This window comes from Armigeres subalbatus, chromosome 3 (genome assembly GCF_024139115.2).
Source record: "Armigeres subalbatus isolate Guangzhou_Male chromosome 3, GZ_Asu_2, whole genome shotgun sequence".
Lineage (NCBI taxonomy): Eukaryota > Metazoa > Arthropoda > Insecta > Diptera > Culicidae > Armigeres > Armigeres subalbatus.
This window is the reverse complement of record NC_085141.1, coordinates 54,033,563-54,056,005: the sequence shown is the minus strand read 5'-3', so window position 1 is coordinate 54,056,005 and position 22,443 is coordinate 54,033,563.

The following is a 22,443-nucleotide window of genomic DNA, read 5'->3' as shown; positions in this document are numbered from 1 at the left end:
ATAAGATTTCTGTGCATTAGATTTAATAGGAGAGGTACAGGTGGAAACCCAGCACCCTCCGACTACCCCCCACCCCCTAAATAAGATTTGACCGCTTCCCCAGAGTACTATCAGGTATTTTGGTGAAGAGATATTTCTCTTCCAAACCACAACCACAAAATTGATAAATTGTCATAATAATGTTTGCCTTTCTCGTATACTATGTATACGTGAAGGCTATATGATCGCTCCAAAAAACAAACTTTTTATAGAAGGCCCGGAGACCCATAGTATTATCGAACCGATTGGCTCAGTTCGACGAATTGAGGTGATGTCTGTGTGTGTATGTGTGTCTGTGCGCACCCACCCAAAAAAATGAAGCAAAAGTGTCACTCCTTTTACGGGCACTTATCCTTAACCGATTTGCAACAAGTTGCATTCAATGAAGAATACTGTCCAATTGTTTCCTATGGACTATGGGCTCGGAAATAATGGCCAAAATACTATCTTTCATAGAAAAGTTGCGTAGAAAAATGTCACTAATTTTCCAGGCATTTATCCTAAACCGATTTGCTTGCAACAAGTTGCATTCGCCGCAGAAAAATTTACCATTGTTTCCTATTGAAAATTGGCTAAATCGGACCATGGGCACAAAAATAATGGCCAAAATACTATTTTTTATAATGCACGAGAAAGGCACCATAACCGCTAGGTGCACTCAGGAAAATCGACACATACTTTATGGCAAAAATCTATCACACATGGATACTATGATCCACATGGATAGTATGGAATCCATTTCGCTACCCCCATTGCAAAAATCCATGTGTGAGCTCATGAATATAACACGGAGTTTTTTGTGAGTGTGGATTAATCAGGGTTTTTTATTACGATTATCGTGCATAACAAAACAAAAACATTCAAATAAAACACTGCTTGGGCGGATAAGTGCCTGAAAAATGAGTGTAATTTTTCTCGATTTTTTTCAATTAATTAAAAATAACAGAATTAATTAAAAATAACATTTTGGCCATAACCTCCGGGCCCATAGTCCGATATGAACAATTTTCAATAGCCATCAATGAGAAAGGTTTCTGTGTCGAATTCAACTTGTTGCGAGTAAATCGGTTAAGGATAAGTGCCTGAAAAAAGAGTGACATTTTTTACGCATTTTTTCAATAAAAGATAGTATTTCGGTCATTATTTCTGACCCCATAGTCCAATCTGGCCAATCTTCAATAGGAAACAATAAAACAGTATTCTGCATCGAATGCAACTTGTTGCAAGCAAATCGATAGTATATATAATATACAACAAAGGCAAGAAATGACGCTCATCCGCAGCTATCCGCAGGTGGATTCTCGTTCCGCAGATAATATAGACCCCAAACTAAACTGTGGTGGTGGTCTCTAAAGACTGCTTGTTAGATATAGCCCAACTTAGGCAAAAATATACATTTTTGTCGATAATTACCCATTTTTTGCTAATTTTAATTACCCGTGTAACTTCGGAAGTTTAGTTAATTATCTTTCCAACGGTGTGTCAAATTCAGAAATTGAAACGTTATTCGTTGAGAAAATTGCATTTATTTGAAATGCATTTTTTCTACAATTTCCCTAAGTCTGATGACTGTGGCGCAATGAGTTTTCATCACAAGAGGTTGAAATTTTGGGAATCTAGGTTTGAACTATCCGTCTATCAAATGGTATGCAAGACACGTCATTCAAAGCAAGTCAATTTTTCGATTTTTGGCTACCACTTTCCCCATAGTGCATAGGTGCCACGGGAGGCTTTTGAGATTGTGTTAAAGGTTATAACAGTATGAATCGTTTTGGTATAACGTGAAACACAGAAAGATGTAAGATAGAAATACAAAGTAGGAAATGGACGAGCCTGGAATTGAACCCACGAACCTGCTTATAAGAATCGGTAGCCACTAGACCACCGAGCTCGTCTATAATGGTCGATAATAAGTTCTGACCATCAGATTTAAGGTACGATTCCGCCAGAATATGGAGATATACCCATTTATAACATTGCCAACTTGAAAGATCAATAGGTTTTGTGCCTTTTTGAGGAAAAATGCTCTAAAAGGGGCTATTCCCTCTTTCAAAATTGCTGTTAGTATAAATAAATAAATATTATACTCAAATTTCACCCAAAAATTATCTAAATCAATAAATATAACGGCTAATGTGACCAGCAAGTGTCCTGGCGCGGGACGCCTTTCTGGATTACGTCACTGGCTTAAACATGAATACGCCAAAAGTGCATTTAGCATATACTTTGGCCTAAAAAAATTATAAAAATATTGGCTGGTACAAATTTGTATAATGAAGCTCAAAGTAGAGCGCCCCGCGAAACGCGGTACGTCTGGTCACATAAGCTATGGCCGAATTTCAAAATTTTAAACTTAAAAGTCCTCCCCTTCATTTCCCCCATTATAAATTATCAAATAAAATTATTTGAAAAAAACCCTGATTAATCCACCTACAGTGAGATTTTGACCCTTCCTTAATTATATGGAAATATTTTCAGACTCTAGTATTTCACACTAGATAAAACTACTCAACCTCCCACGGCGATTGAAAGCGTTAATGACAAATTAATTGCCTACCAAAAGGCGGATTCCATTGGTTGAGTGCAACAAAACGAATGATTCCGCACTGTACGTCAGGTTGCCTATCTATCAGGCGCTCGTCGAATTGAGTAGCTATTGTAACATGTGGTAACATGGTTGGTTAGAAACTGTCGTAACGCTGGCAGCATGTATACTCGTAATTTCCGGAGACCTTGATATTAATTAATCCAGAACTAACTTAATCAGTCATTGATCTGAACGAAACTCAATAGCGTTCAATAATAACATATATTTTGCCTTATGGCTGCCTAATTTTGTAAAACTAATGATGTTTAATACCTTAAAAATGAGCGAGATTTATAAGGTACTAAATTGTAGGATTTGCACACATACGCACACATACATGCATATAAGTGGTCTATTAGTATCTCAAAACATGCTCACATTTGTTATCTAGCTTTCACTAAAGAAATTTTTGAAATCCCTTCAAATTTTTACGTTTTTGCTTTTCTGAGAAGGTTTTGTGGTACATGCTTCTATCTGTTCCTCAATTAAAATCAATTGTTTCTTTGAAACAAATCCGAAAAATAAGCATATTTTCATATCATATCACTTGTTGTTATTATATTTTCAATATTAAAGTGAATTTGTTTCAATTGCCATACATTTTATTTCATAATTCAAGAGGTTTATTGATAAATTAATACATAACACGCCTGCGTAACGCATCCAAAGTGAAATTATAGACACTTCCGAAGGAAGGGTCAAAAACGAACAGTGGGTAATGTCTGTGACATGACCGCTAAGTGGACGTAGGACTTGACTTGACCATGCCTTTAAGATACATAATATGTCCAAATTTCTCACATCAACTATTTTGGATAAATAATCGGCGTTGCATACCATTCCTTGACAAAATCTTCTCATCAAACCGACACAGAAATCAAATCAAAATTCAGGAAGTATCTGTCCGGTCACGAAATATTAGCCTCGACAGTGGGAACCTTCCCACTGAATGACTGCCTGAAATAAACCACAAGTTGGCTCAGCAGGGGATGTAGACTGAATCTCAGCCCTTCCACTGAAGAACCTTCTAATCCGTGCGATAGCGACTGAAGGAGAACATTATTTTTAACTCTTAGAGCCTTGAAAAAGGCTGTTTGCTTCGGCTAAGTGCAAAAGTAAGAAAACGATCTTTTCAAATAACCGCGAATTTCTAGTGATGGTATAAAAAAGACTGAATGCTCTGCGAGCGAATGCACTTTTCTTTTATACCTTATTTTGAATCTTCTCTGCTTCCCAATCGGTGGGCCAATCAGCTAGTGTCTTGTATCCCGCTTCTTTGTCAGCCAAAGCGTCATCATCATCAACGCGTTAGAGAAGGGCTTCTTCTTTTTTACGCTTGTTGCTCGCTGCTGGCGTCTATTTCCTAACGGGGCTTTTCGCAAGATACATGCCAATAAGCCGGGCAAGCGAGCTTAGAATTGCAGTTCAGATGGGAAGTAGGGTGTTTTTTTCTGAGACAACATTGTTAGTAGTAGAAGGAAGGAAACACCCGGACATGGGATTTCGGGTGCTAAGATTTAGAATTGGTAACATGGGACGATTATTCAGTCACGTTCGTTTTGTGTGCGGTCAGTATCAAACAATGTTTTTCTACATATTTTTTTTTATCAATGCCAAAAAATCCAACATTTGATGAAAAATCGATGAGATAGTTTATTAATGTTTGAGCTGTTATCGGTGTTTTTTTATCCAAATAAGATTATGTGAGAGATTTGGACATCTTATGAATCTTTAAAGGCATGGTCAAGCGAAGTCCTTCGTCCACTTCGCGGTTAAATCAGAACAATTATCCACTGTTAGTTTTGACGCTATTTATGAAAATCACGCATAAAATTTTATCTCTAGAATATTGGATTTGGCACCCAAGTATAATTTCTATCCCGAAGGGTATTGAAAGCATTGATATTGATCTCTATTATTGGCTCTCTGAAGAACCGTTTGTTTTTTGAACATACATGCTGCATCATGTGGCTTTTCTTCAACCTGTCTCGGCTCAGCACCGATGCCGGCCGGTCTCGGCTCGACTCTGCTGCTGCTGCCAGTATCTGCTCAACATTGTTGCTTTGTCGGGTCTGTAGGGTGGACTGCTGATGTACTGGCTAGGTTTCGGCTGATGATGGTCGCTTCGATGGTGTTGAGCCGAAAAAGCGGTCGGTGCAGACTTCATTCCCTGCTAAAAGGTGTGAGTGCTGATGCTGATGCGGTTGCTTCGCTTGTCCCGGTCTGAATGAAAGAAAAAAATCGCGTTGTGCTATTTTATGGCTTCTCCTCGGCAGACCCAGCGGCTGCTCATTCGCTGGTGTCTGCACCAATCAGAACGTGGTAATGGAATGATGCAAGAATTATGCGGTACCCATATTTATAGGTTCCCTTGATATCAATGTTTTTCATTGAAAACAGTTTCATACCTATTGAAACAAGTTTTTCGGGTCTTACCGCAGAAATTCGTCCACTGAGACGAACGTTATCAACGTTTAAAATCTTTCAACACAGCGTAACGCGGTCGATTTGAATATTTTGAAATGACACCCGGTATAGTAAAGAGAGACGTAAGTCCTACGTCAAAACAGTTGGTATAACAATCGATACGAGATCTAGTGGCTATTGCTTCTACATTATAAGCAGGAGGTCTTGGCTTCAATCCCAAGCTCACCCCTTTCGTACTTTGTATCTTAAAGTGTGTTCCATATATGTTTCAAGTTCTACCAAAACGTTTGTAACTATTATACCTTTAATACTCTTTACTCTATATCTATGAGATCAGGTCGCAAACTTTTCTGCATCCTTTTTAAGTAGGTGTTCAACTAAGCATCCTTTTTTCATTCGCCGAAATTTTGTGCTTTGCATTGCGCGGCCGGTAATAAAGTTAACCAGTTCAATGCGTGTTGGCTCTTGTTTCGAACGGTAGAACGATCGTGCGATTCGCCGAAATTTTGTGTTTTGCATTGCGCGGCCGGTAATAGTTAATTAGTTCAGTGCGTGTTGGCTCTTGTTTCGGACAGCAGAATGATCGCGCGATTTGCCGAAATATTGTGTTCTGCATTGCGCGGCCGAGTTTTTCCGAGTTTTTGGTTCTGATTTTAATGTTCGGTGAATAAGTGTGCGGTTGAACGTGTTTTGTATATAATGCGAAACATTTGTAAATTCCAGGTTACTTTGTCCTCCTTTGGACGGCTCGTAAGTAAATTGATGAATATATTTTAATATTTTTTTCAGCATATACTGTTATTGACAAACGCTCTATATTGTCGAATAGAGCTCCCTATTATTCACCTTACCCACTAACACAAATTTTCCTTCCCGAGACATCTATGAAGGTAGTATGGGTTCCCTGCATCTTCACTAGTAGATGTTGAACTAACATTCCTTCCCTTCCTTCCGTGATTGTAAGGACGTGGCCAGATATACAACTGCTACTGTATAGGAAAAGGTACTAATCCCAAGTACCAATTTGCGACAATATACAGTAGATTGCTCAATTGAGCATTGTATAGGGCACTGCACGGACTGCTTTGTCTCTTTTTCGCTGCAAAGAAATTAGAAAACAACAAGGCCAGTAAACGTCAACATTTATGAGGAACGAAAGAGAAAGAGATGTTTCCGTGCAGTGCCCTATAGCCACCCACGATTTGTACAATCACATATGCTATGCTATGCTATGCTATGTTCAACTAAGCATCCTTTTCCTTCCTTATCCTCATAATATCTGTGGTTAGGCACCACCTACGAATTTGCGCGAATCACTTTTTCAAAAAACAGCGCGACAATCAGATTATGTAGTAATTCTCTACTTAGTTTGATTGGCACTACATGGCCACTTACAGTACGGTTCATTACTGACTGTTTAATGGAGTAGATGTGAATTTCTGTTGCAAAAAAATGAGATTCACCTCTTAATTAGAATGACTAATGTTTTGGTCGATGATGGTCAAATAGTTCCACGGAACTCTAATAGAGCAAAACAAGAAGATTGGTTTTGACACATACCATTTGACATAGCACCTGTGAAAAACAAAAAAGCCGGATGTCAACTGCCAGACCATAGTTGGGTATCACAGGGTAAAAAAAAAAGCGCCGTGAAAGTCGCGCGAACCCACAACAGGCCAACACAGCGACCACTCTTAAATGCGAATTTGACCTTCCACCTGGCAGTCACCATCAACGATGCGCTGATCGCGAAGACTTTATGTAGCCGTAAAGCACAGCTTAATGCTTCCTCCATTCACACAGTCAAGATGAAAACCACAAACTGACATGGCGCCTTCGCAAAATGAATAAACGTAGTGATCTACCTTAGTGTCAATGACTAAGATAAAAACGCCTCAAGGAAAATAAGAAAGAAGTTTACAACACAAAACTAGAGTGAAGGCAGTTGCTGAATATAAAACTTCTCAAAAATTAAAATTTACATTAGAGATGTGGGAAATTACAAATAATAAGAAACCAACCATTTTAAATGGCAAAGGTACAATAAGAAAAGCAATACTTTATATTACATTGAATATTATGAAAAAATCATCTGATAAGTAGGATAAATTAAAATTAGTAAGAATAATTGCAAAATTAAAATTTTGAACAAAACAAACATATTTTTTTTATTAGGGGAACTGTCCCGATCTCTCTCTCACTGAATATCTATATAATAAAAATGAAATGGTCTGTGTTCGTATCCGCATAACTCGAAAACGGCTGGATGGATTTTTTTCATTCCTTCAGCAGAAATGTCCGTTATCGTTTCCGACGGGTTTATATGATATTTCCCTATGTGGAAATCACGAGTAATGTTGAGTAAATCGTGAAAAGTTAAAATTAGGAATCGTATAGAAACTTCGCATGGGCAGCAATATATTCATCTCGTCGCGAAACAAAGAAATACAGCACCAGTTTTGTCGCTTCTTTTTGTCAACATGCGTGTTCACTGCTGAAAAAAAATCACAAAAATAAGAAACAACTAAAATTGCTTTCCATTGCTTTGTTTTTAATGGGATGAATATCGGAGCCATGAGATGAATTCCAGGAGCAGTTTCCTATAAAATAATAAAACTTTCCGTAAGAGATTGGAAAACATATAGGTAAATATGAGAATTTTAATTATAACCAAAACACTATTTTGAATATGGTGAATTATTCAGGGTTTTATTATTTTATTTATGGAAATTGTCGATTTTTCATGAATAAAATATATTTGATTTGTGAAAAACCAATTCTATATAATACTATAAATACTGATATGTTTATGTGTATAATAAGTCCCTTATAAAATTGTAAATGTTGATTGCTTTTACCTAATTTTCGTTATTAGTACGTCGGCCCTCCTTAGCTGTGCGGTAAGATGCGCGGCTACAAAGCAAGACTATGCTGAGAGTGGCTGGGTTCGATTTCCGGTGCCGGTCAAGGCAATTTTCGGTTTAGCAATTGTCTCGACTTCCCTGGGCATAAAGGTATCATCGTGGTAGCCTCATGATATACGAATGCAGTAGTGGTAACGTAGCTCAGGAACCTCGCAGTTAATAACTGTGGAAGTGCTTAAGGAACACTAAGCTGCGAGGCGGCAATGTTCCAGTGGGGGATGTAATGCCAATGAAGAAGAAGAAGACGTGATAAAATTGCATTGGAAACGTTCAAATTGTGCGTATAGTGTAGTTTTTTCTGTCAGTGACAATTATTAGGGAACGTCTACAAATTACGTAACGCTTAAATGGGGAGGGAGGGCTTAAGCGAAGTGTGACGATCCATAAAATTTTTTTAAATTTTTCATACAAAAAGTGTGACATAGGGGGGAGGGTGGTCTGAAAATAGCCAATTTTTCCGTTACGTAATTAATGGATCTTCCCTCATATAAATTGGGGTTTCAAGCTATTTGAACTCGAACCAGCCGTTTCGTCATTATAGAACTGAAGAAGAAATTTATGTCCAAAATTGGAATAGAATATTTTTAACATTGTTGCCCAAGCGATGGGTCGCAATCCACTTTAAGATATTCGTTGGAAGGGGAATGGCACCCAACATTTCTCGAACAATTGTTTAAGTTGAAAATGCTTTGTTTGTTGCGTGGAATCTCCTTCATACACGCCATATTCTTTCGAATAAAAAAACGAGAACTGATTTTAACTCCATTACGTTTGCTCAGGTGTTCATAGAAAATGATCGCAATATGTGTGCATTTTTTGCGCGTTGACAAAGATAAATAGATACATCACCGAATGTACCCATCAAATCTCGGTCGAGTGTCCGTAGCTACGATACCTCCATTCGAGTCATTAGTGGCGAGGTGCATGCATCAAAAAGTGTTCATCAAGCTAAAATAACAACCCGTGAACGCTCATCATCATCTCGGCGCGTGCGGTTCTTGGTTATTGCTCTTCTATTCGGATCGGTGCGGTAACATATTCAAAACGTGCTGATCATCAGCGCTATAGTGAGGACGTCTCAGATATGGACGTACATATACTTTCGCTTTCCATTTGGTTTTGGCCATTCGCAACCGTTGATGATGTTGACTGGCGACGGAACGAAGGCGGATCTGACCTCTGGCTGTAGATAGTGAAACGAGTCGGCGGATAAAAAAGCACCTGGTCTTGTCCATTCGTTTCGAAGACTGGTAATGGTTAATATGTTAAGCACGAATTGAACAATATGCCAAAATCATATCTACGTGATGTACCATGAATGTAGTCTTATTTAGCAAGCATCACGACGGTTATAACGTACTTGTGAAGCCAATAGCTATTCGACCGAATTTATCATAAAAGTTTTGTAATAGTAGTAGACAAAAACCAAGAATGATAGGTATGAGATATTCGCAAACAAAAAATGTGCCAAACTTTGGCACACTTCTCAAAACGGCTGTTGTATAATAAGATTCAGTTTTATTCTCCAGTATAAGTACAAAGGCTTACAATGGAGTTTTGACATTGTGTCATCTGTTTGAAATCCTGTACTGGAAATGGGTCTCCAGTTGAGAATTAATAGGATATAAGTGGCTACAATAAGCGTTGAATGAATCGTCATCATCGGCACACGACTTAAAGAACGAGATAATATTTGTTTAAAATTTAAGCTTTTCGTCGACGACTGTCTTCTTCTGGTTTGTTGGTCTCTTGCATGGCTTAAGTCTGTCACCAATGCCTTTGGCTGATGGTGCTCACAATGAGTCACACGGAAGATCATTGATTTTAATTGGCTAGACGGATGAGATTTCTGTAGGCAACCGTCTTTTGCCAGCAAAGTGCAAAAACTAGAAAGCGCACTTTCTACCGACGACGCTGCATTGTATCAGCACTTCTTTTGGTAAGAGTTGCAATTTTGCCAAATAGCGAACATTCAATTGCTGCTGGTTGAGCATTTTGCACCTCAATGCTAATAGGGTTAACAGTTGCGCTACAAGCAGAAATGAGTGTGAGAATCATTTACAAAAGTGATTTCTATATAAGTAGATTAGGACAAATGCATATTCCCAAAGATACAACTGAAGAGCATGACTCTGTTTTTAGCATATATCAAGTATGGTTGATTCGAATAGCTTTCCGCCAGTGTTACAATAAACAACAATAAATTCGTCTTCAGTGTCTCGTACTTGACTCGACTACGATACACTGAAGACGATCTTACTATTTAGGTTGGAATAGGTATCAGTAAAGCAAAATGATGGATTTAAATTGAATAATGAGCTCGTCTTACAACATTGCACAAGGTCTAATAAAATCTTTCATGCTAAGTTGTTCCTAATTTGTGGAAATTTTGTTTTTTTATAATTTCCTTCCGAGTCTTTTTTGTCTATAATATTTCATCTGTCCATCTGTGCGGCTCACAACAGCGTTTGTTCCCCATGTTATTGGCGGCTGATCATCGCCCGAGTGCCAGCGAGCGACTCTAAGTAAAACTATATATGTATATTATGTTCCTCCGGAAATTCAGGCATTTTGGTGTCATGCCCTGAAAGTTAGCGTTTAAAACAATTGAAGATCGAATAATCAACGAGAGAATATGGTCCACAATAATTGGTGAAGACCTTCTTCTTATTCTTCAATGGCTCTACATTCCAATTGGAACTTGACTAGCTTTTCATTTTAGTGTTCTATTAGCATTTTCACAGTTATTAATGTGTAGGGTAACGGCTGTATTTTGGACCGGGCTCATATTTTGGACCACCTAGCTGAATTTTGCATTTTTATCACACAAAACTAAATAAAACATGCAACATTTAAATTTTATTGCAAAAAGAAACTATCCATAAGGTATCTCCTACATTTGTTTCTTATAAAATATAGCCATTATTAAGAATATTTTCATGTATTTACCCATTCCAGCTAGATTAGACCAAAACCAAGACAACATAGTAAAATGGAATTCAACTTTCAAAAGCTGTAAGTTTATTTGTACATAGATTTAAAACATGTGAATGATGTTGTTGACGTATTTGAACCTAATTGAAGCAGTTTCAGGCCTGAAGCATAACATTGCAAGTTTAAAAACAGTATTTTGAGGCATGTCCAAAATAGGTTCAATATTCATTGAACCGAACATATTTTGGACATATCTTCTTTTTAAGTTCTAGATCTCTTAAATTTTTGCCTATTTGCTACCAGAGGTGAGCCAGCCAAGAGCTGAAAGCCTCTTATCTTAAATGAGGAAAATAATAATAATAATAAATTTGTTTTTACCAACCATTTATTTCTCTAGTATCAAACCATTAGTTAATTACAGTTCATACCGAATTTATAAATTACCGTTCATTGATGTAAGTCCTAGAAAAATGTCTTTTAAACCAACATGTAACTGTTTTAATTATTTCCATACGAAAATAGTTAAGAAAGCTCCATGTCAAGAACCAATCTTTACTAGAGCTCTCCGTCCGTGCTGCTTGCCAATGGAACAGAGTTCCGTGTTCTACGATTATGTTTCGTTTGGAAAAAGAATGTGCAAGGAGCAAGGAAGAACCGAGCAACTCACTACTATCAAGGATGCAAATGGAATAGATCGATAAACTACATAAAAATATGGCAGGGTAGGAGTGACCAGGTGCCTACATCACGACCATGGGCCGCACGTTTGTTTTGCTTTGATGATGCTGTACCGAGTGGTACTGAAATTGATTAGTTTCAACACCTTAGCAATTGGTATTGTTCTAAGCTTTTGAGTGCTTATAAAAATGTATAGGTTAACAAAGACTTTAAGGATGACACGCCAAAAATGCTGAAAATCACTAATTTAATATAATATATACTAACATAACTTTGCAAGCAATTCAAAATTATTCGAGTGGTCCAAAATATGTTAAATAGGTGGTCCAAAATAAAAACAGGTGGTCCAAAATTAAATCATACATATCTTCAGAATTTATGATATTTTGGTTCTTTCGGTGGGATTTAGAAACATTTTTACATACAAATCCAACCTAGCACTTACCACTTTTTAGTTGCATAGGGAATTGATCAAGATTTATTACAAAATCTAACTTTTATTCGAAAAATTGTTCGTCCATCTCCTAAAGTGGTCCAAAATACCTCCCTTACTTTATGTCCGCCAATTGCATGAATATGTATCTTGTGGTGTCAGGCCATTTGGCCGAAGGTCATTAGGCCGAATGGCCATTAGGCCGAATTAGCAAAAAGAAGCAAAAATTGAAAAATGAGAAGTGCTTTCTTCACCTTACCCCTTCTTCCTTCTCCCTTCTTGATTCTTCCTTCTTCTATCTGTCTTCTTTATCCTTCTTCTTCCTTTTTTTCTTTTTCGCTCTTCCTTCTTACTCCTTCCTATTTCCTTTTTCTATTCTATTTATTTCTTCTCCCTTCTTTCTTCTTCTTTCTGCATTCCTTTTCCTTCTTTCTTCCTTCATTCTTCTTCTTTCTAGGTTCTTCCTTCTTCTTTCTTTTTTGTCTTCTTTTCCCCACCCTTCTTCTTTCTACTTTCTTCTTCTTGTTTCCTTCTTCTTCCTTCTTTCTTCTTTCTTCCTTCTCCTTTCTTTCTTCTATCCTTCTTTTTTTATTCTTCTTTCTTTTTCTTTTTTTCTTTTTGCTTCTTTTTTCTTATTCCTTCCTCCTTTTCTCTTTTTCCTTCTCAATTATTCCTTCACAGAGAAAAAATAAGTTGGGATTCCAACATTTTTCAATTTTATTTTGAAAGTATGAGAATTTTGGTATTTTTAAGAGCTAAAACTTTCCAGTCAAATGCTAAATTGATTGATTAGAAAGTTTTTTCAAGTTCAAAGTTCTGATTTTCACAGTCAAACCTCTCAGAACAAAGTTAGTAAAATAATCAAATCAACCTCAACATTTCACATCTTTGGCAACACTTACAGAAAGAAACAATGTAATTGGCAGCCCACTATCTGTCAGTGATAGTTCCAAAAAAGGAAACATTATTTCACAATCATGGTAAGTTGGAATTTATTCATAAATTTGTTGATATATTATTATAAAAAACTATTTTGCAGGACTAGGAAGGAAGTGGCATCGTTGCTGTAAAGATCGGGCCCGTATGGCGATATAAACCATGTCGAAGATGTGTTCCCCGAACATCACATCCGGCTTGCGGCGTGAGACTTTGTACCAACTACCAGTCTCGCTTGGAGTGCAAATCTGCCCGCTCACACTGTCCTCAAAGCATTTATTTATAACCCCGTCGATCTCCTTCACACGCTGAATCGTTTAAGCTGTCTGCAAAGCCATACCGAAGGTAATGAAATTCAGATTATCAACCACAACGAGCTTCAGTTTACCATTTTTTCCTACAGAACCACCATCGAAAAACTGCATTTCAATATTTTCTTTCGGCGAGTACACACATCACTTCATTGTATCGCTGCAGCAATCGGAAAATACTGGCAAAAACAACTACGCTCCGTCGAGCCCAATCATGAAAATAAATTATATTGAATGGTAATAAAATGGAATTTAAAAAAAAAAATCTGTAGAACTTTATTTTGACATGAATTAACAATGCACATGTAAAATTGAGAAAGAATACAACTTGTTGTTTTAAAAGTATTACTAGTTGATTCTAGAGCAAAATGCGCATGTCGCATGTCGAGAGGAAAATGTTATTTTGAAAAGATAACTCTTGTAAAAGCTTTTGCTGAGGTAACATTTTCACAATTGTAGATTTAACAATCCTTTACTTTCTACTGAAAATCACTAACTAATTTTCTTAACTTTACCAACGTTTTCTTAGTTTTACCAACGATATTTTTTTGTGTGTTCTTTCTTCTTCATTTTTCCTTCTTCGCTTTTTTCTCCCTTGTAACTTCTTCCTTCTTCCTTATTCTTCATTCCATCTTCCTTCATTCTTCTTCCTTCTTCCTTCCACTTCTTCCTTATTCCTTTTTCCTTCTTCCTTCTTTTTTCTTCCATCTTCCTTCATTCGTCTTCCTTCCTTCTTTCCTTCTTCCTTCTTCCTTCTTCCTTCTTCCTTCTTCCTTCTTTCTTCTTCCTTCATCCTTATTTCTTCTTCTTTCTTCCTTCTTCTTTCTTCCTTCTTCCTTCTTCCTTCTTCCTTCATCCTTCTTCCTACTTTCTTCTTCCATCTTCCTTCTTTCTTCTTCCATCTTCCTTTTTTCCTTTTCCCTTCTTTCTTCTTCTCTCTTCCTTCTTCTTTCATTCTTCTTCCTTCTTCCTTCTTCCTTCTTCCTTCTTCCTTCTTCCTTCTTCCTTCTTCCTTCTTCTTTCTTCCTTCTTCTTTCTTCCTTCTTCCTTCTTCCTTCTTCCTTTTTCCTTTTTCCTTCTTCCTTCTTCCTACTTCCTTCTTCCTTCTTCCTTCTTCCTTCTTCCTTCTTCCTTCTTCCTTCTTCCTTCTTCCTTCTTCCTTCTTCCTTCTTCCTTCTTCCTTCTTCCTTCTTCCTTCTTCCTTCTTCCTTCTTCCTTCTTCCTTCTTCCTTCTTCCTTCTTCCTTCTTCTTTCTTCCTTCTTTCTTCTTCTTTTTTCCTTCTTCCTTCTTCCTTCTTCCTCCTTCCTTCTTCCTTTCTCCTTCCTCCTTCTTCCTTCTTCCTTTTTTCTTCTTCCCTTTTCTTTTTACCTTCTTTCATCTCTCTTCTTCTTTCTTCTTCTTCTTTCTTCTTCTTCTTTCTTATTCTTTCTTCTTCCTTCTTCCTTATTTCTCCCTTCTTCCTTCTTTCTCATTCTTTCTTTCTTCTTCCATCTTCCTTCTTCCTCATTTCGCACAACTCGTTTCTCACTCCTCAGTTCTCATTCGGCCTAATGACCGTTCGGCCTAATGACCGTTCGGCCTAATGACCATTCGGCCTAATGACCCAGCATCGTATCTTGTTTACCAAGTACAATGGATACGTAATGCCCAGGGAGCCGAGAATGCTTTCCACTCGAAAACATCTTTGGCCGAACTAGCCCTCCGAATTGGCAATCCTTTGCCTTTGCTCACAAGGCTAACTGGGGCCGGCCACAGGCCACAGCGAAGAAAAGCGACTAGGCGAGCGTCCACAAATTACGTAACGCTTAGAGGGGGAGGGGGTTGAGCAAAGTGTGACGATACATACAAAATTTTGAGATTTTTCATACAAAAGTGTGCCCAACTTTTGCGTTACGTAATTAATGGAACTTCCCTAGTGAAACTTGTAACGCAATATTGTGTACCCACCCACCCCTCAATGCGTTATGTAATTTGTGAATGAGCCCATGGGAAAAATTTCCTTAGGTGTGAGGCTACTTTATACGGTTAGATGACTTTACCCATTAATGGGTACTTGTTATTGTTGATATCATTTCCACCGTTTCCCCATTTAAATGGGTAGAGGCACTTTTTCAAGAAAATGGGTGAATTTTTCACGGTGGGAATAATATCAACAATAACAAGTACCCATTAATGGGTAAAGTCATCTAACCGTGTAAGACTAACTTACACCTCGGGGAAATTTTCCAGCGGAATTTGGTTCCCGGATCGTGAAACAGCAAATATCTCAACATTCCATTGTTACGTCTAGGGTACGATCTGCTTTTAAAAATAACCAGAAACCTCTTCTATCAATAATGATAAATTTCTTTTAAAAAGCTTCAAACGCGGGGAGTACTGGTTCTGATGATGCATTTCAACTTGTTCTACACAGCAGTTCGGTTCCCAACACAAAATGAGCGAGAACAAAGCGAATATCATCATTTTTATGTGGAGTATAAAAGCATGAGCATGATGACCGTGCATTTCGTAGTTGCTACTCCGTGATCGACCAAAACAATCGCAATTGCACAGGGAACCAATGGATGGAAGCATGGGATTTGCACTCCAACCTCAATGTGCACAGTCCGAGAACTCTAGTATTTTGGAAGGTCGATAACGGCGCTGGCCACGTCCTCACGGTCATCGGGGATGGGAAGGAATTGATGATGCAGTCACTCGCCCACTGCAAGCCGAGAACACCTCTGCACTCGCCATGAGTTCCTGCGGAATTTTATTGGAATCTGGGGGTTAGGGGTTTTATGGCAGAGGTTCGACTTGGTTAACAGGTTGCCAATGTGATAGTAATGAAAGGGTGGTTGTAGTATTCTAATTCCGATGCCGAAACGAACTTTTTCGCTCATTTCGAAGATAGAAATGGTATGAAAGCCCATTTCCAGTTCTAGCGATTGCTAGAACATGAGAAATATATGAAAAGATACAAAGTAGGAGAATGGAACGGGCCTGGGATTGAACCCACGACCTCGTGCGTATGAGGCAGAAGCGGTAGCCATATGACCACCAAGCCCGTTCATTTTTATGTGGAGTAAGTATAAAAGTTTGATAAATTTGTTATCATGGCTTGTTATGATTCAGAACAGTTTTGTTTTTCTTTTATCATTGTTTGTTATCTTTAGATAGCGGTTTTTGCAAACCCTGATAAACAGTGATTATCCTTCCACCTTTTGGGGTGAGGAGGGAGGCAGATACTGTGGGAGGCGATGTGCCTCCAAAAACCAAAAGATATTCACACGATTTTACTAGGCATCTTCACCTGGCCCTTGGGTTGTTTACTTTCGGTAGAAAATTAAAAGCTTAGACTCTTCCGGCAATTAACGAGATTTGACAGGTCGTTTTCCGAAGACTGATTTCAATCAGATGAATCTAAATAAACTAGCCATAACCGCACCTAGAGATGTCGTAAAATCTTGATGAATCGATTTGTAACTAATCAATTACACTCGATTCTTGTAAATTATTGAATCTATTAATCCTTGGGAAGTAATCGATTCAAAATTAATTGATTATCACAAGAATGAATCGATTAATCGAAGTAATCGATTAATTTGCGTCAACTCTAATCGGACAGTGGCAAAGAGCAATTGGCTTCAGTATTCTTGGATATTGAAGGCGCGTTTGATTTATTCTCCTAGAAGTACTACCCTGCGGTAAGATGCACGGCTATAAAGCAAGACCATGCTGAGGGTGGCTGGGTAAGATTCCCTGTGCCGGTCTAGACAATTTTCGGTTCGTATTAGCCTCATGATTTAAGAATGCAAAAATGCTAACTTGGCTTAGAAATCTCGCGGTTAATTTTTTTTTTAACTATTGCGTTTATTTGACAGGCTCAGGCGTGTATAACACTTAACGGAGCCGAGACTTTATGATATTTACAATCGATATTATCTTATTATCAACAGTTAGTAAGGGGAAAGGGTATAGACCAAGATACTCGTGGCGACTCAAGGTTAGATTGCGTAATTTGGTGATGGACGGGGTTGGGATTTAGGTTTGAGGTATTTCAGCTGCTCATCCGGGTATTTGACGTCATTAACGGTATGGCGTAGCGTCGTGCTCGAGTTGTGGTTCGTCAGGCAGCATGTTCCGGATGGCCATAGCTTCGTATTACAAAGAAAAATAAGACAAAACGAAAAAAAAATAAATAGGGGTATTAGACTTTTATGACATACAAGTCTTTTCCATTCAGCTTGGTCCATGGCTGCACGTCACCAACCACGCAGTCTGCGGAGGGTCCGCAAATCGTCCTCCACCTGATCGATCCACCTTGCCCGCCGTGCACCTCGCTTTCTTGTGCCCGTCGGATCGTTGTCGAGAACCATTTTCACCGGATTACTGTCCGACATTCTGGCTACGTTCTCGGCCCACCGCAGTCTTCCGATTTTCGCGGTGTGAACGATGGATGGTTCTCCCAACAGCTGATGCAACTCGTGGTTAATTCGCCTCCTCCACATACCGTCCGCCACCAGCATTCCACCATAGGTGGTACGTAGCACTTTCCTTTCGAAAACTCCCAGTGCGCATTGATCCTCCACGAGCATCGTCCATCGTTTTGCGGAGTCCAAAGTACATACGATTTCCTGCCATGATGCGTCTCCGAATTTCTCTGCTGGTATCGTTATCGGCGGTCACCATTGAGCCCAAGTACACGAATTCTTCAACCACCTCGATTTCGTCACCACCGATACAAACTCGTGGTGGGTGGCTTACATTGTCTTCTCTTGAGTCTCTTCATATCATGTACTTGAATAGCAGACACGAAAGACCATCACCTTGCCGTAACCCTCTGCGCGTTTCGAAGGGACTCGAGAATGCCCCTGAAACTCGACCTACGCACATCACCCGATCCATCGTCGCCTTGATCAACCGTATCAGTTTATCCGGAAATCCGTTTTCGTGCATTAGCTGCCATAGCTGAATCCGATCGATTGTATCATATGCGGCTTTGAAGTCGATAAATAGATGATGTGTGTGCACGTTCTATTCACGGCATTTCTGCAGTACCTGACGTACGGCGAACACCTGATCTGTGGTAGAGTGTTCACCCATAAATCCCGCCCGGTACTGCCCCACGAACTCTGCTGCATATAGTCGCCAGCATAAAATTTGGGAGAGTACCATGTAGGCGGCGTTCAGCAATGTGATTACGCGGTAGTTGCTACAATCAAGCTTCTCTCCCTTTTTGTAGATGGGACACACGACACCTTCCATCCACTCCTGCGGCAGAACCTCATCCTCCCAAACCTTGGTAATTACCCAGTGCAGCGCTCTAGCCAGTGCATCTCCACCGTGTTTAAACAGCTCTCCTGGTAGTTGGCCAAATCCAGGGGCTTTGTTGTTTTTCATCCGGCCGATCTCCTCCTAGATTTCCTGGAGATTCGGAGCCGGAAGTCGCATGTCCTGCACGCGTGCTCCTAGGTTCATTACCATACCGCCACCGTTGTCTGCCATATCACCATTCATGTGCTCCTCGTAGTGCTGCCGTCTCCTTTGGATCACCACATGCTCGTTTGTAAGAAGGTTCCCGTTTATGTCCTTACACATATCGGACTGTGGCACGTGGCCCTTACGTGAACGATTTAACTTCTCATAGAACTTTTGTGCGTTATTAGCGCGCTACAGTTGCTCCGTCTCTTCACGGTCTCGATCTTCCTGCTGGCGCTTTTTCCTCCGAGAAATCGAGTTTTGTCTGTTCCGCGCCCGTTTGTATCGTGCCTCGTTCGCCCTCGTGAGGTGTTGCAGCAATCTCGCCCATGCTGCATTCTTCTCCTCAACTAACTGCTCACATTCGCCGTCATACCAGTCGTTTCTCTGATCCGGGAGCACCGTGTTCAAGTCTCTTGCTTTACAGCTGCTATGTTAAAAACATTGACAATTGTTTGAAAGCACAATTCACGCTCAGACAACTTGCAGATGATGTTGTGGTCTCTCTAAGAGGTCCATGTGCAGATATCTTGCAAGGACCATTGCAAAGTACCCTAGATAACCTGACTGTTCGGGCCAGACATTTAGTTTTCACCGCTCAATTGAAACTCAAGCTGCTGAAAGATGACATCAGCCAATCCTTATCTTCTAAATACCTTGGGGTCGTGTTTGATTCTGAATGTACCTGGAAACTCCATTTTAAGTTTTTGATAAAGAAATGCCGGAAAAGGATCCATTTTCTACGTTCTATCTCTGGAACATGGTGAGGTCCGAAAGACCTCATCAAACTCTATAACACGACTATTCACTCTGTTTTAGAGTACGGCTTTTTCTGTTTCCTCTCAGCAGCTGAATGCCACCTAATCCAATTGGAACGAATTCAATGTCATTGTTTGCATATTGCCCTTGGCTTTATGCTTCAACGCATAACATGAGCTGGAGCCATTCCTTTGAAGCACTGATACTGGGAGCATAGCATAGCATAGTTACGGTGTAATTCGTAGATTGGACACTAGTGATACTCATGTTTTTCTTTTGAAATCATTATTCAGATTGCTATCAGAAATCAAGGTGGGTGTGGTCCTTGATTTCAATCTAGGATAAAAATCACAAAACCATGAGGATTACTACTCCTGGCCACGCCCATCTTCACCGTAACTTGGGAGGGAAAGGAAGTGTTGGTGTAGTACTTACTTAACGAGAGGCCCCCGACTCAGCGACACCCTCATAAGTACCACGGAGTAGGATATTGGGGGAAGGTATTCGTTGGGTCAGGATTTGCCTGTAGCTGACAATGTGACCGTGGTAGATCTTACACCGTAACACACCACGAAAAGGTGTCTACCCAGCGTTATGGGGTTTGAAGCACTGATACTGGGAGCTATCACTAAGAATACTCATCAAAATGTCATAGAGAACTTCGATAAAATGCTTGAACTGACTTATCGTTCAAGATTCCTGCGACTTATGTAGGTTATGATGGCATCCATCACGTAGTTTGGTTCTGCTCGGAAAATTACGCCTTCGGAGAGTGACTGTTGGATACCTTTGTGGCCCGAGGTAAACAACCCTTCAGGGAAGTTCTGCAGGCCATTTATAGCTTTCTTCATTCTTCTAATATTTTGTTTTTTTTTCTTTCTACAAAGCTTTTTTGTTTAGGCTCTGCCTTTCTGTTCCGTAAAGCTCCGTAGCTCTGGCCATCCGGAAGATGCTCCCAGTCGTCGAACCATTCCTCGAGCACAATGGAAGGCCACATCGTCCCTGACGCCAAATAACCGGATGAGCAGCTGAAATTCCTTGATTAAGATGATTCTCTAATTCCCAAATCATAATCCACGTCCACCGTTAAACATTGTAAACCTGACCTCGAGTCACCACGAAGGTGTGCTTCTACCCCTCCGTTACTAACTTCATAATAAGATGATATTGATTGTACATATCACAAAGAGCCACAAAGTGTTATACACGCCTGAGCCTACCAAATAAACGAACTTGGAAAAAAAATAATAATATGGGTGAACTATTGAGCATTAGTTAAATCTTAAAGCGCCTTCTCTATTATCAGTTACAATCCTTAAATCTGAGTTCAGTAATTTTAGTGAATTAGAACGCCATCTGTAAATATCATGATCTAATCTACATAAACATACCTCACCTTTATTGGAGTGCCACTATTCTGCATGTTAAGGCAAAAAATAAAAGCAAACAAATTGTTATCGACCAATACCATCGGGATCATTAATCGCTCGAATAGACGATGCTTCGAGTGGCCTTGGCCGCGTTGTACGTACATCGTACATACGTCTGCTTTGAGTTGACCAGCTTGCGGCACCAATCAATCTGAAATCTCAGACACAACGCACATCACAACACAACCCGACTGGAAATGGAGTTTATTAGTGTATTTTTCAAGAGACCTCGCGCTCCTTTGTGGATGAACTAAAGCGGTTTTGAAAAATAAAATCGACGACATGAGGAATACTAAAAATGTCTTCAATTGGAGAACTTTAGTTAACTGGTTATTTATTACAATGCTACATTATTAGAACTCTTTCATGGGTACGAGACAATGCAGATCATCTTACAGGGAATGTACGCGCATATGCCAAAAAGATACACATAAAGTACATACTGAGATTAAATGGAAAAGTACGAGCTCGTATTTAAAACTAGAAAAAAAACAGATTAATCCACTTAGCAGCGATGATGTCTTTCTCGTGCATCATAAAATTTATTGAAAAATTTCATAAGAAAGGTCAAAAGAATTCGTCGAGCTGAGTCGATCGGTATATACAACTATGGGGCTCCGAGCCTTCTACCAAAAGTTGTTTTATACCATGTTCTTGTATGCTTTTCTTTACCTTTTCTTACCTCGTTGTAAATTTTACATTTTTGTACTTATTTTCTAATTTCTTTTGCTCTCAATTTTGTCTTAATTCGGCAACCTAGCTTCAAGGTGGGCAAGGCTGATGATTGCCAGGCGTGGGAACTTTCGCATTTTGTTTTATCTACCGAACAATCGTACCGAACGCTCTTACCGAAAACCCATTTCGGAAGGGAAAATCCTACCAGAAATTTATATCATCGAATAGTCACGAAGAAACTTTTATTTTCTCGACAACGTTGCTCTTTGCGCCATCCATTACATCTAACTCTTAATTCAATGGGTCTGTTCGCGACTGGCACTTCTTTCTCTCTATCCATTTCAACAACCAAACCTATTAGGATTATACAACAAAATCATCAATTCCTACTTTTGCACACGAAATCGAAGCTCCCGCTGCACAGACTCCGTGCAGCATCATCGTCGCGTGCCTAGCCCACCCCTGTCAGAAGGGGGTGGATGATGGCACGACGACGGATGGTTGGTTATATGTTGCCAGCAAGTAAGTACCAGCCAGCATAAACCTTCGTTTCTTTCAACTTTGCTCGGCTCGCTAAAGGTCGCGACTCGGCTTGAGTTAATGGTCAGTTTTTTTACAACTGGTCTTCATTATTCATTTCCCTGCGCTAAGTGACCCACCAACCAGCGCAGCAACGCCGTAGTTCAAATTGGTGCAATGACTTACCACAAAGAGCATGCTCTTATTTTTTTTCACCGCAGCGTTTTCCTATAGCATCTATAGCCCAGATACTGTAGCTTGATGTAATTCATGTTTCGATGCCGACTTAAATATGTTCGTCCCGCAGCTTAAAGTCATTCACTAATCGCG